This window comes from Jaculus jaculus, chromosome 11, assembly GCF_020740685.1.
Source record: "Jaculus jaculus isolate mJacJac1 chromosome 11, mJacJac1.mat.Y.cur, whole genome shotgun sequence".
Lineage (NCBI taxonomy): Eukaryota > Metazoa > Chordata > Mammalia > Rodentia > Dipodidae > Jaculus > Jaculus jaculus.
In genome coordinates this window covers 83941864-83954991 of record NC_059112.1, presented here as the reverse complement: position 1 = coordinate 83954991, position 13128 = coordinate 83941864, and the positions used below count along the sequence as shown (strand labels likewise).

The 13128-nt window shown below is 39.5% G+C and overlaps 1 protein-coding gene across 2 annotated transcripts in view; it reads left to right on the top strand.

Moving 5' to 3' along the window:
* The window catches only part of Spata16 (spermatogenesis associated 16), a 333223-nt gene that overhangs the window by 265948 nt on the left and 54147 nt on the right, over window positions 1-13128 (top strand). The window lies entirely within an intron of this gene.

The following is a 13128-nucleotide window of genomic DNA, read 5'->3' as shown; positions in this document are numbered from 1 at the left end:
TGAATCTAATTCAGAATGTGCCTGGGTTCAGTAAAGTGCTTACCTTGCAAACATGAGGACCTCCATTTAGTCCTCAGGACTAATGTTACTTCAAGTATTTTATTTATTTATTTATTTATTTATTTATTTATTTATTTATCAGAGAAAGAGGGCGAGAGAGAGAGAATGCGTGTACCAAGGCAAATGAACTCCAGACACGTGTAACCCCTTGTGCATCTGGCTAATGTGGGTGGTGGGGAATACAACCTGGGTCCTTTGGCTTTGCAGGCAAACACCTTAACCACTAAGCCATCCCTGCAGCCCCAATATTACTTTTAAAAATAAATAAATAACAATTAAAAACAGGCACTGTAGCAATTTATAATCCCAGTATTAAGCAGAAGGAGACATTTGGATCCCTAGGGCTTGCTGAGTAGCCAGTCTAGCATACTTGGCAAGTTCCATGTCAACAAGATACCTAGTCTCAAAAAAGTGAAACCACACACACACACAAAATAATAATAATAATAATAATAATAATAATAATTGACAGTCTACATTGGCCAATTTCAAATGTTAATTTAGACTCACCTCCCTGGTATAAAATTGTTCTTGATATGTTATTCCTTTTACCAGCTACTAGAAAGCAAATTAACTAGTATTTTGGTCTGGATTGTTGCCTTTGTGATCATGAAATTGACCTTAATTACCAAAAGTGGCTTAATTGACCTGTTTACTGATAGTGAGGCTGGCTCAGTTTTCTCTGGCTCACCTCCATTTCTTGGGTGCAAACCCAAGTATTACTGCCCTTCATGCTGCTCTCTTTAAGCACAATTCAGCTCTTTGCCAAGTGTCGCAGATCAGAAAACAAGTGGCCCAGACCCAAGAAAAGGAGCACCAAATGTTGGGATGACCACATTCAGCACAATCCCTCACATCTTTGCTACGTCATTCCTCACATCACATTACATCATTGATGCTCTTCAGAAAATTTATGTTCCCTCTCTCCTCCAAGGATTTAGTTGTCTGCAGAAGGAAGATTGATCCAAACTGTCTATTCTGAGATTACAAGAGCCAGAAGAATCTATTCTCACTTAACAATTTTTCAAATTTACTGAGTTACAAAGACATAACAGATACAAATAACGTAATGTATGGTTCCATAATTAACCATCTCATTTAGGAAATAAAATTTTAAACATAGATAAGACCTCAAGAACTTTGCTTCCAGAAATAATCACTGTTACACATTTAGTGCTTACTACTCTTTACCCTAATTGTGATCAAATATAAGTAACACACAGTTTACCATTTCAGATATGTTGTTGGGACAGTACAGCTTACCAAAAAGCACCTGGTGGTAGAAAAGGGTTTATTTAGGCTGACAATCTCAAGGGAAAGTCTCAGCATGACAGGGAAAAGATGGCAGAGCAGAGGCTACCATGGAGCATATCTGACTCCAGCTATTACAAAATAGTTTTAAGTACGCAATTCACTATTGTTAAATGTATCCACATGGGAGTTCAACCATTACCACAAGGTTAATATCTCCAGCACATCCCTTCTTCCTCAACTGAAACTCTAGATAGATAAACAGTAACACCTGATGTCTTTCCTGAGCACCTGGAAATTGCCTTTTCCTTTCTGTGTATAGATTTGACTGATCTAGGTATTGTGTGAAATCAACTGTTTTTCCATGTTTTGTGTCTGGCTCATTTCACTTCGCATGTCTTCACGATCCACCCATGTAGCATGTTATATTTTTCTTTCATTTTAAGACTATATAATCTTTTATTGTGTATATATACCACATTTTGGTTATCCGTCAATCACTGAAAATCCTACTTGCTTTTTCTCCTCTGAGATATTATGAATATTCCTATTATGAAAATGGACATACAAGTATCTATTTGAGTTTCATTCATTTGAAGTATATATACGGAAATGAAGTATTATGATGAATTCTTAAAAGAACATCCATGTCATTTTCCATACTACCCATTCCCATTTTACAGTTCTGTTTTCATCAATTTAAATCACTAACAATATAATAATGTTATAATAATGGCACTCATCAAGATGTAAATTTTTCTGTCTTGTGTTAGCTGTAATTATTAATAATTTCTATAGAACTTGGGGATACAAGATTTGAAAGAGTGAATGAGATGAGAAACATACTAATTTACAAAAATGACATGCCCAAACATGGGACTGTCTTCAAGTAAAACTTGACCCAGCAGCTCAGGATCTCTTACTGCTGTTTCCATGATCAACTTGATTCTGAAGTTCTCCTTGGTGCTCCACTACCTGCACCATGGTCTTGAGTGCTAAGTCTTTGAATATAATAGCAAACGACTCACATATCACTTATAGATCTCAAATCATGCTGCCTAAGGAAACCGTGGTACCTCTTCCATGCAATTTTTAGAGCACACTCTCATATTGATGCATCATAAACATATGGTTGAACAAGTTACTAGAGTCAAAGAAATACAGTGTGTTGCTTAACTTAAGTCTGGGTAGCCAGCCAGCCAATGGCCAATCCAACCCTAATGTAGGGTAATAAGACTCCAAAGTGGTGTTACCAAATCAACAGTGATCGGGAAGGGAATGGCAGTAAGTTTACAGCTTATGTCTTTCAAACTCACTGCAGTGAGAGTGAAATTGAGGAAGTTCAGTGTCATTAATCTCAGAATAAAGATCTAGTACAGATGATTAAAGAAAACTTTGAAATCAACAAGAAGTATGAGTGAAACATACATGAAATATGTGTAAAAATGCTGTGAAATACTTATCTGCTAAGTTTTATGTAGGTGCAGAGAGGAAACTGAAACCTACAAACCCTGATCTCGGCAGCCTATAGTAAAGATGAGGATGAGTAGGGATGAAAGCCAGTTGTTTTTTATTTTTTCAATATGGCTTCAAAACTCTGAAATCATCACAGAAAAATGCACCCTATCCAATGACTCATTACTCACATGGTTCTCTCATATGTGAACTGAATAGAGCAAAGTATACTATCTGTCTTTTGAGGTGAGGATGTTGGTTTACTTCCCTGCTTTCTGGGTTGGGGATTTTGAGACTGGGCCTCAATAGTATCCCAAACTGTCCTCAAACCTGCAATCCTCCTGCCCCAGCCTCCAAAATGCAAATGAAGGCACACACCACCATGTCCAGCTCATGTATGCTTTTAAAAGTAGAAAACTTTTCTCGATTTATGAGGGAGGCAATGATGGTGACTTAGCTAGAAGGTTGTTGTCCTTGGCTCCAGGAAAATCCTGTGTGCACCTCCCAGCACTGGACTTATAGGTGGGCTGCCATGCCTTTTTTGGTATTTATATGGCTGTGGGGGATCCAAACGCCAGTCCTCATGCTTCGGCAGCAAATAAATTGTGCACCAACCATCTTCCCACCCTTTCATCTATTTTTCAAAAAATATTTTTATATTTATTTTTGAAAGAGATGGGCAGTTAGAGAATGGATGTGCCAGGACCTCTAGCCACTGCAAACAAATTCCAGATGCATGCACCACCCTGTGCATCTAGTTTACCTGGGTACTAGGGAATCAAATCTGGGTCCTTAGCCTTCACCAGCAAATGCCTTAATCACTAAAATATTTCTCCAGCCTCTCATCTATGTTTTTGAAAGAATAAAACTTTCCATTATTTATGAGGGAGGCACTAGAAGTATCTGCAAAGTTCTGCTACTTTCTTGCTGATGTGAATTTGTGGAAACCTCCTAAGATAGAAGCATTGATATTTTTAAAAGTATGAGAGGGGCTGGAGAAATGGCTTAGTGGTTAAAGTGCTTGTCTGCAGAGCCAAAGGACCCAGGTTCAATTCCCTAGGACCTACATAAGCCAAATGCACAAGGTGGCTTATGCGTCTGGAGTTCATTTGCAGCAGGTGGAGGCCCTGAAACACCCATTCTCCCCCCCCCCCCCTCTCTCTCTCTCTCTCCCACCTCTCTAAATAAAAACAGATAATTTTTGGAGGTTTTTCAATGTAGGGTTTCACTGTAGCCCAGGCTGACCTGGAATTCATCATATAGTCTCAGGGTGGCCTCAAACTCACAATGATCCTCCTACCACTACCTCCTGAGTGCTGGGATTAAAGGTGTGTGCCACCATGCCTGGCAATAAATAGTTTTGAAAAAGGAGTATAAGATAAAACTCAGAGATGACTAGGAAGAAGTAACGTCAAAGTACTGACATTATGAAGTCCTATAGCAGTGAAACTCTGAAACTGATCAGTAAAAGGGAATCATATAAAATGTACACGGTCCCATCTCATGCTGAACAATTGGGACCTTTAGAAATTTGATTTCTGCTCCAACCCAAAATGTCAGAACATTCTGTTATGGACAAAGGGCAGGAAATGACACACTCCAGAAAATAGAAAAGGAAGTGAACTTAGACAAAGGATCTGATAATGCTAATGAACTTGCATATTCCTAGAAGAGTTTTGAAATGACTATGATTTTTCTTTTTAAACTTTGCTTTGAAAAAAAAGGAAAAGAAAGAAATATTTGAAATGCTCATTCTCAATCTATTGCCCATGCTTATAACTAGATGCCCAACAGAACCCCTGATGACATCTGTATTTGTACCTAAGACTTTTTTGACAGAGGACTCAAATTTTATATTTCAGATATTTGACTTCATAATAAATAACACCTTTCCCTCACATATAGATGAGTCTTATCATCTGTGGTCAATGTTTCATGTTTTGTCAGCACTTTTCTAGTTCTACTCATGGTTTTTCCAAGATAAGCTTTCTCATAATCACTTGTGACTAAAAATCCATAATTTTCTAAGAACAGGTTGTGGCAGGGGTTTAGCCTAGCTGTGAAACAAGCATTTACACCCTGGCCAAGCTGCCCTGATCATTTGGGCACCTTCTCCATTGAGTTGCCCTTTGTAACATAAATGAGGCAGGACAAAGGCTGGATGGTATTTTTTTTCCTGTTTAAGAACAGAAAATAAGTCATATCTCAGAAGTTTCAGGCATTTATTCACTTAAGTGTGTGTGTTTTTTTATGTGTGTTTTATGCTCATTTGGATTAGTTATAACAGATATCCTTATGGCAAAAAAGAGATGCTATCACAATGGAAGAAGGACTACTTAGGAAGGAGGATTTCATTGAAGGCAGGGGACAAAGGATGGTGATAGGAAGGGACTATGATCAGGGTACATTTGTGCAGGTTGTCAATAAAAAGGTACAAAAGAAAAAAATAAAGAGACTATGAAACCTCAGACTTCCTGGAGTGGGTAACATGGTGTTTTCTTCAGAGTTTGAAGAAGGAACTGAAGTTTTCAGGAAACCCTTCCAGATGAAGTAGGACTTAACTTAGGCACATCAGGAAGAACAGGAACCAGTTGGAAATGGGAAAATAGAGTATGTGGGTGTTCCTGGGTGGAGGCTAGTAAACACAGGCTGGTGTAGCTCAGAGAAAGCAGCAGACATGGTGAAGATGTATGCCAAAAAGAATAAAAAACAGCATAAAACTCAGGTCTGCATTGTGAAGCAGACACACACAGCTGAGACTCTTGGTTGCCAGAGATGAGGAAAAATGCAGACGACAGGGATGTCTCAGAAATTGTTTTTGAACAGTAGCATGAAACAATACTGATCGCAGGGGAACTTGATGGAAAACCGTTTTTGTGGTCCAGAGTTGATGTGATGAGAAATCTGACCAACAATATGTCCATGATGATGCAAATAAAAGGGCAATGTGTTAAGTTTGCAATAGGCAGTTTTAATTAGTGTTTGAGATCTCCTAAATGTCAAAGAAATTAAAGAAAAGACAACTCAACAATGACCTTGTGTTTTTTAAGCCAGATTAATTGATTGAACAATGAATGGCCTCATAATATTGGCCAAGAGAAAGATGAATTGTGAAGAGTATGGAGGTCCATTAATATCTATCTATCTGAGTAACTTTTAGAATCATGAGCAGACAGCAGTGTTCTAGGAGGCGTTGGGAAATGTATGCTTGAATTTGGCAACATTTTTCAGATGTTGATCTGAAATAATAATAATAAATAATAATAATAGTGAAACCCAAAAGATGAGAAAAATTTTCACAGGTATAAGGGACAAGAATATCACTGAACCAGAGGCAGCATGGGAGAGCACTGAATGCAAACACAGGATGAAAATGGGAAAAAGAGGAATCTATGGATACAAAAAAGAGAGGGGCAGAGGGAGAGAGCAAGAACCCCTAAGCTCCAGGGAAGCAAAGACTTCCGTGTGTGTGTGTGTGTGTGTGTGTGTGTGTGTGTGTGTAGACGCCAGAGTGTAACGGGGTGCTAGGATTCCAGGAAAGTCCTTGAACCCCAAATCCTAGGTTCATTTCTAGTTTTAATCAAAGAATTGAATAATAAAGAAGACTGAAAAGGATAATTATTATATTTATAGAGGGAAGTACAAAGCCAAGGAAAGACACCCACATGGCTAGAGATCCCACAGAAAGAAGAGAGAAAACAAAGTTCAAGAAGCTCCTGCCATGTGGGGAGCTGGAGAAGCTAAAATACCCATGTGCAAAGCAAGGGCTAGAGGGCCCTCCCCTCAGCTCAACCCTTCTAGACATACACTGATAGGTATATTTATGACCCTGCAGTGGTTATGGATACCCTCACAAGATCAGCACAGTTCTGAGCCCATCAACATCTTGACATGGAGGTCAGAGATGAACAAAAGGCAGGAAACAACAAAACAGAGGGAGGACAATCTTGAAAGATCATCGGGGTGGAGGATGGGGGGAGGGGACAAAAAGGATAAAGGGCCAGGAATGTGTTTAAATTACTGTATGTGCAAATATTAAGGCTCTCAAAAAAAGAAAACAAATAAAAATAAAGTCCTGAAAGGATGGCTTAGTGGTTAAAGCACTTGCAAGCCAAGCCAAAGGACCCAGGTTCGATTCCCCAGGACCCACATAAGCCAGATGCACAAGGTGTTGCATGCATCTAGAGTTTGTTTTCAATAGCTAGAAGCCTTGGCATGCCCATTCTCTCTCTCTCTCTCTCTCTCTCTCTCTCTCTCTCTCTCACACACACACACAAAGAAAGAAAGAAAGAAAGAAAGAAAGAAAGAAAGAAAGAAAGAAAGAAAGAAAGAAAGAAAGAAAGGAACATAAGATTTAAAAATAATGTAAAAGCACAAAAAGTTTCATCATGCCATAGCACAATATGTTCCTGATTAAGGAGAAGCTATTGAATGTCCTTTGCTAAGAGTTAGGCAGCTTTTATCTGGGTTAAAAAAAAAATTCAAAGATTATGGTTGTACAAAAAACAATCTTTATAGTCTGACTTTGATATTTTTATATGTTTATTCATTTATTTGATAGAGAAAGAGGCAAAAAGAGAGATAGAGTGATAATGGCACACCAGGGTCTCCTGCCACTGCAAACAAACTCCAGACACATATGCCATTTTGTGCATATAGCATGACATGGGTACTGGGGAAATGAACCCAGGCCATCAGGCTTTGCAATCAAAAGCTTTTAACTGCTGAGCCATCTCTCCAGCCCTGATATTATTTTAAAAGCATCCTGGACTTCCGGCCAAGATGGCGACCGCCTAGCTGCACTGCAAGTGCTGGGGAAAGAAAGATAGATGCAGATCCTAAGGAGAGAGCTGCCCCATCATACCTCAAAAGGGGCCTGACTGAAACTAAGGAAAATTGGCAAAACAAGCAAGAATGATGTTTTCCCGATGAACTGGATACCAGCACAAAGGGGAAGGAGACCAACACAGAGAAAAATCAACTCCTACCAAATCAGAGAGCCAGAGCCTCAGAGGCCCCCAACACCTCAGCACTGAAGTACACCAAAAATGAACCCAACATGGCTCAGGGAAATTTTGCAGAAGAGGGGGAGGAAAGAATGTCAGAGTCACATGTTGGGTCATGATATGCAGAGACATTTATCATACCAATAACTGGGGGCTAACTCCACAATGCACGACCCATTTACATCAACAAGGAGGGGCCATTGGGAGAGGGTAGGTCATGGATGAGCCTAAACAATGGTACCAAACTGCCTGTGTTTGCTGAAAAGAAAACTAATAAATTAAAAATAAAAAATAAAGCATCCTCTTCTCTGGTGGTAAAATTTAGAACTATGCCATACCCACAAACTGAATTTTAATAATAAAATCAGAGGTAGTCATTTAAACGTCATCCCCAATGGTGATAAGTGGTAAAGGAATGCACTAAAAAGGACTCATTTCTGCCAAATGTTCTTGACATGATATGAACAAAAGAGACTTTTAAAAAAAAAAAACTCAATTCTACTTTTCTACTGAAGAACAATCAGATCTGATGAATTTTCATATCCATAGAAGCATAAGCTTTTGGACATAGGTAGAGGTTTATGAGCAAAAAACTGAGAACAGTTAGCACTCAAATCAATGTGACGTAAGCTTTAACACCTGGTAGGTGTGTTGTCATCCTGGGGCATAGACCACCTGCTAAACTAGATGCTCATAAGATTGTACTTTGGTCTGCATACAAATGGGAGGGAAATGATGCTGTAATTTCTGTCTAAACACGTGCATGTATGTATTGTAGGCCTTCACCTGGGAGTTAATCATGAATCAAATACTCATGGAATAAGACACCATACAGCATCAAAAGGACCAGAAAATACTTACATTTTGCAAATACATTTTATAACCACTTGACCATTGTGCTAGTATTACTTTTTCTCGTTCGTCTAAGCATGGTCTATGTTGGTACGGGCCTCCTCTTCATCCAACAATTACTCAAGGGCAAAAAGCCATCAACCGCTCAGTCTTCATGTTATCCATGTAACAGAACCCCAATAAATCTGCCTAGTCTCTGCAGCAGCCCTGCCAGAGTGCCGGCTCACAAGGTTCCTCCATTGGCTTTGACAAAATCAAGTTACTGACCACTTGGATGGAACAACTCGTCTCCCCGGATCATAGTCATGTGGAGTGCCCGGCCGTGCCACATGGCGTGTCCCGGATCTCTGCTCCAGGCACTAAATCTAGAGCAACTTGCTGCATGGCTCAAGTTGAAAAGCAGAAATCATGTTTGCACCCTGTTTCTGCAGATGAGCCGTCCTTTCAAAAACTATGTTGTGTAAAGTAAATGCTAAGTGACAGTGCATTTAATAGCACAGTCTGGTATCCTGCCTGAAAATGACTCCATTGCTTCCGAGAGTTATTGAGCACTGGTGAACTTCTCTTCGGAGAGGGTGTTTGTCACCGACTTGTTGGGTTTCTGTGCGTCTACAACATGCTCACCCTTTTGATAAGACAAGGAACTTCATTATTTGTTTTTCATATTGTATTTTTATTTAAGTTAATTTACAAAGTAACAAGCCTCCATATAGGAACTTATGCATACTTCGTTTTGGTGGACTTCCTGGCCCCTGTTCTCCCCTCAGTTTCCCCTCTGTTCCCAGTTGCTGCTAGCATACCTCTGCCACGTTAATAACTCATGTGTTCTGTTGTCTTCCCCACCCCTCCATGAAAGCCTCTTTTCTCCAGTCTCCTGGACCCCTTTCTCGTTTCCCCATATTCACTCCCACCTGGATGGACATGATCAGAGGTGAGCCTTTGTGTTTTGGCAACCAGCCACCTGACATGTAGTTAGCTCACTGTGTGGTCTTGGGCACTTGTTCTGTTAGCCCATCTTCAGGCACATTTGTGACCTCTTGAAGCTCCAGCTTCACATCTGCAAAGTGGATATAAAGCTATGCCCTGGTGGCTGATGGGTAAAAAGACAATCCTGATAAAATGTAAGACAAAAATGCCAAAGAAATGTCAGTCCTCGTTCCAATTAAGTTGTCACCTATTCCTAAGCTATCCAAGAAAGACTAAAGCATGTGCATTATGTCTCTGTTTTGGATTTTGGGTTTCAAAGGTATTTTGTGGCACATAATTCCTACAATAATCGGTTTGCATTATAACTCTGTATTTAATAGATATGTGCTAAACACTGCCAAATAACTTGCCTCAGCTTTCACACATTGCTTTGGACCATTAGGCTTCTGATAATGACTGACTACTTACTTGCTTCTTGCCAGTGTTATAAGAATTTTGAGCATCAGTCTTTAAGACTGGTTTCCTACCTACATTTTAGAAATAGGAAGCTATAGAAAACCACTGAGAAGTGAATACTCCTTGTGCATAGTACAGAAGGAGCTCCAGGATAACAGTGTGGTCAGCATTCAAGTTTCCAAATAGAACAGCTCTGCTTTTCATAAGCTTTCAACATCAAAGCCTGGCATGGTGGTATCCTCATAATCCTAACACTCAGAAGGCTAAGGCAGGGGGATCATGAGCTCAAGGCTAGTCTGTGCTATAAACAAGTTCCATACTTAGAGAGAGTCTATCTAAAAAAAAATGGAATTCTTAGAAAACTTTAACTTGAACATAAACAGAGTCCTGAGGAGGATGGTTTACTTACTATTCCTATTATTGAAAGCTGTATTTGAACAACTACTATTTGAGTTTTGATTCTGGTAAAAACTGATCTTTCATTAAATCATCATTCCAAGATATTAAGGATTTTGCCTTTACCCTTTCTAGCAATATTAACTAGAAAAGACTTGTACAACATCTCTGGTTACCTACCACCATATATATGAGAAGTCTTTTTTATTTAATTGTTTTGTTTTTATTTATTTGAGAGTGACAGACAGAGAGAAAGAATGGGCGCACCAGGGCCTCTAGCCACAGCAAATGAACTCCAGATGCATGCGCCCCCTTGTGCATCTGGCTAATGTGGGTCCTGGGGAATCGAGCCTTGAACCAGGGTCCTTAGGCTTCACAAGCAAGCACTTAACCACTAAGCCATCTCTCCAGCCCTAGAAAAGTCTTTTTTATAATAATGCAAAGCCTTATTGCTCAGAATGAATTGAGTAAAGCTGACATTTTAGACTCCATGGCTGACATTGTTCCTGTCCCAAAAGTAATGCAGAACCAAGCCACCACACTGTAGGGACAGTGGTCTTTACTGTGGACAGACTGGATGTGAATCCTGGCTGCCCTCTTTCAAGCTTTGTTCCCAGGAAAACTACTTCCCATCAGTTTTCCTCAGCTTCCTATTTCTAAAATTCAGGCAGGAGACCAGTCTTACACACTTATACTCAAAACTCTTACAACATTATCAAAAAGAAAATAAGTAGTCAGTCATTGTCAGCTGTGATGGTCATTAACAATTAGTTTTGTAGGAACTGGAGAGATGGCTCAGTGAGTAAAGTGTCCACCTCACAAGTGTGAGGACCTGAGTTCAGATCCCCAGCACCCATATAAAATGTGAGGAATAGTGGTATGCTCCTGTAATTCCAGCACTGGGGAGGTAGAGACAGGAGTATCCCTAGGACTCACTGACTAGGTAGGCTAGCTGGTCTAGACAAGTCACTTAGCTCTAAGTTCGGTGCAAAACTTTATCTCAAAAAAAAAAAAAAAGTGCCAGCAGAGGTCATCCTCTGGCCTCTACATGCATACACACACACACACAGAGAGAGAGAGAGAGAAAGAGAGAGAGAGAAGAGAGAGAGACTTTTTATAAGTTTCTTCCAGAAGTATTGGTGACTAAATTATTTAGCTCTTTGTATTGTTTTTGTTTTTTAAACTAGTATACAAAGTAACAAACTTCACTGTGACATTTTTATATACCATGTCTGTTTCTTTTCTACTAACCTCTCCTGCTCCTCTACTCCTTCTTGCTGGTCCTCTTTCTTCCCACTAACAGCCCACCTTCTGCTTTTATGTCACATGTAGTCCATTACTCTCCTGTTGCAGATTTCTTCTTTCCCTTTTAATGATCCTCTATCTAGTTCTATGATCTACACCTTAAATCTTAGTTCTGCATATGATAGAAAATACTCAGTATTCTGTCTTTTGCAGTTTGTCTTTTGTGTTGTTGGACAAACACCTGGCTGGAAGCAGCTTATGGGAGGAAAAGGTTTACTTCAGGCTTACAGATTCCAGGAGGAGCTTCATCATGATGGAGGAAGCTGGGTCACTTCCATACTCCACAGCAGAGACAGAAAACCAACACCAGCAAGCACAAACAGCCAAGAACTCGAACTGGCTCTCTACACACCTTGGGGCTGGACTCAAGATCCACCCCCAGTGACAAAACTCCTCCAGCAGGGATTGACCTGCTGAAGACCTAAGTAGCAAGCTTAACCAAAAATACCTAAGGCAGGCTGGATATATGGCTTAACAATTAAGGTGTTTGACTGTGAAGCCTAAGGACCCAGGTTTGATTCCCCAGAACCCTCGTAAGCCAGATGCACATGGTGCACATGTGTCTGGAGTTCATTTGCAATGGCTACAGGCCCAGGCCCACCTATTCTCTGTATGTGTGTTTCTCTTTCTCTGTCTGCCTTTCTCACCCTAACTCAAATAAATAAAATATTTTTTAAAATACACAAGGCTAGGGAGGACATACATTTGCATTCAAACCACCACACTGTCTTCTGGGTATGGTTTATTTTTCATAATAAGATTTCCAGTTGCATCCATTTCATCCCATTCTGTAAGAGACTCTTGATTCTGGTGATGGTGTCCTTTCTGTACAGAAACACTTTGGTTTCATATAATCCTGTTTGTCACTTGTGGGGGTTAGTTCCTGTGCTATTGGAAGCCTTTTCAGAAAATCTGTGCCTATATCTTCAAGTAGTTTTCCTGTGTTTTCCTCTCACTGTTTCAGAGTTTCAAGTCTTCTCTTGGGGTCTTTGATGCATTTGGACTTGACTTTTGTGCAGGGTGAGCAATAATACTTTGTTTTATCCTTTTCATGTGAATATCCAGTTTTCCCAGTACCATATATTTTAATTTTCACTTGGTTAACGTTTCTCTTTCCTTTTACATTATTGTTATTTCCTTAGAAGTCAACAAGGACATAAAAATCAAATTTTCTCAAAAACATATGCAGAGAAAATTATTCAGCCTGTAAAGTGGTCCTTAGTGTGGATTGCTTTGAAGATGAAAAAAATGGCCACATAATCCAACAATATTTTTACCATCAGCTTTATGTATGCCTAGACTACTAAAAAAATATAATGAATTATGTATCACTTATTTGACACTTTGGTGCATATTATATTATTCTTTTATATTTATTTATTTAATTGAGAGAGAGAAAGAAGCAGGAGAGAGAAACAAA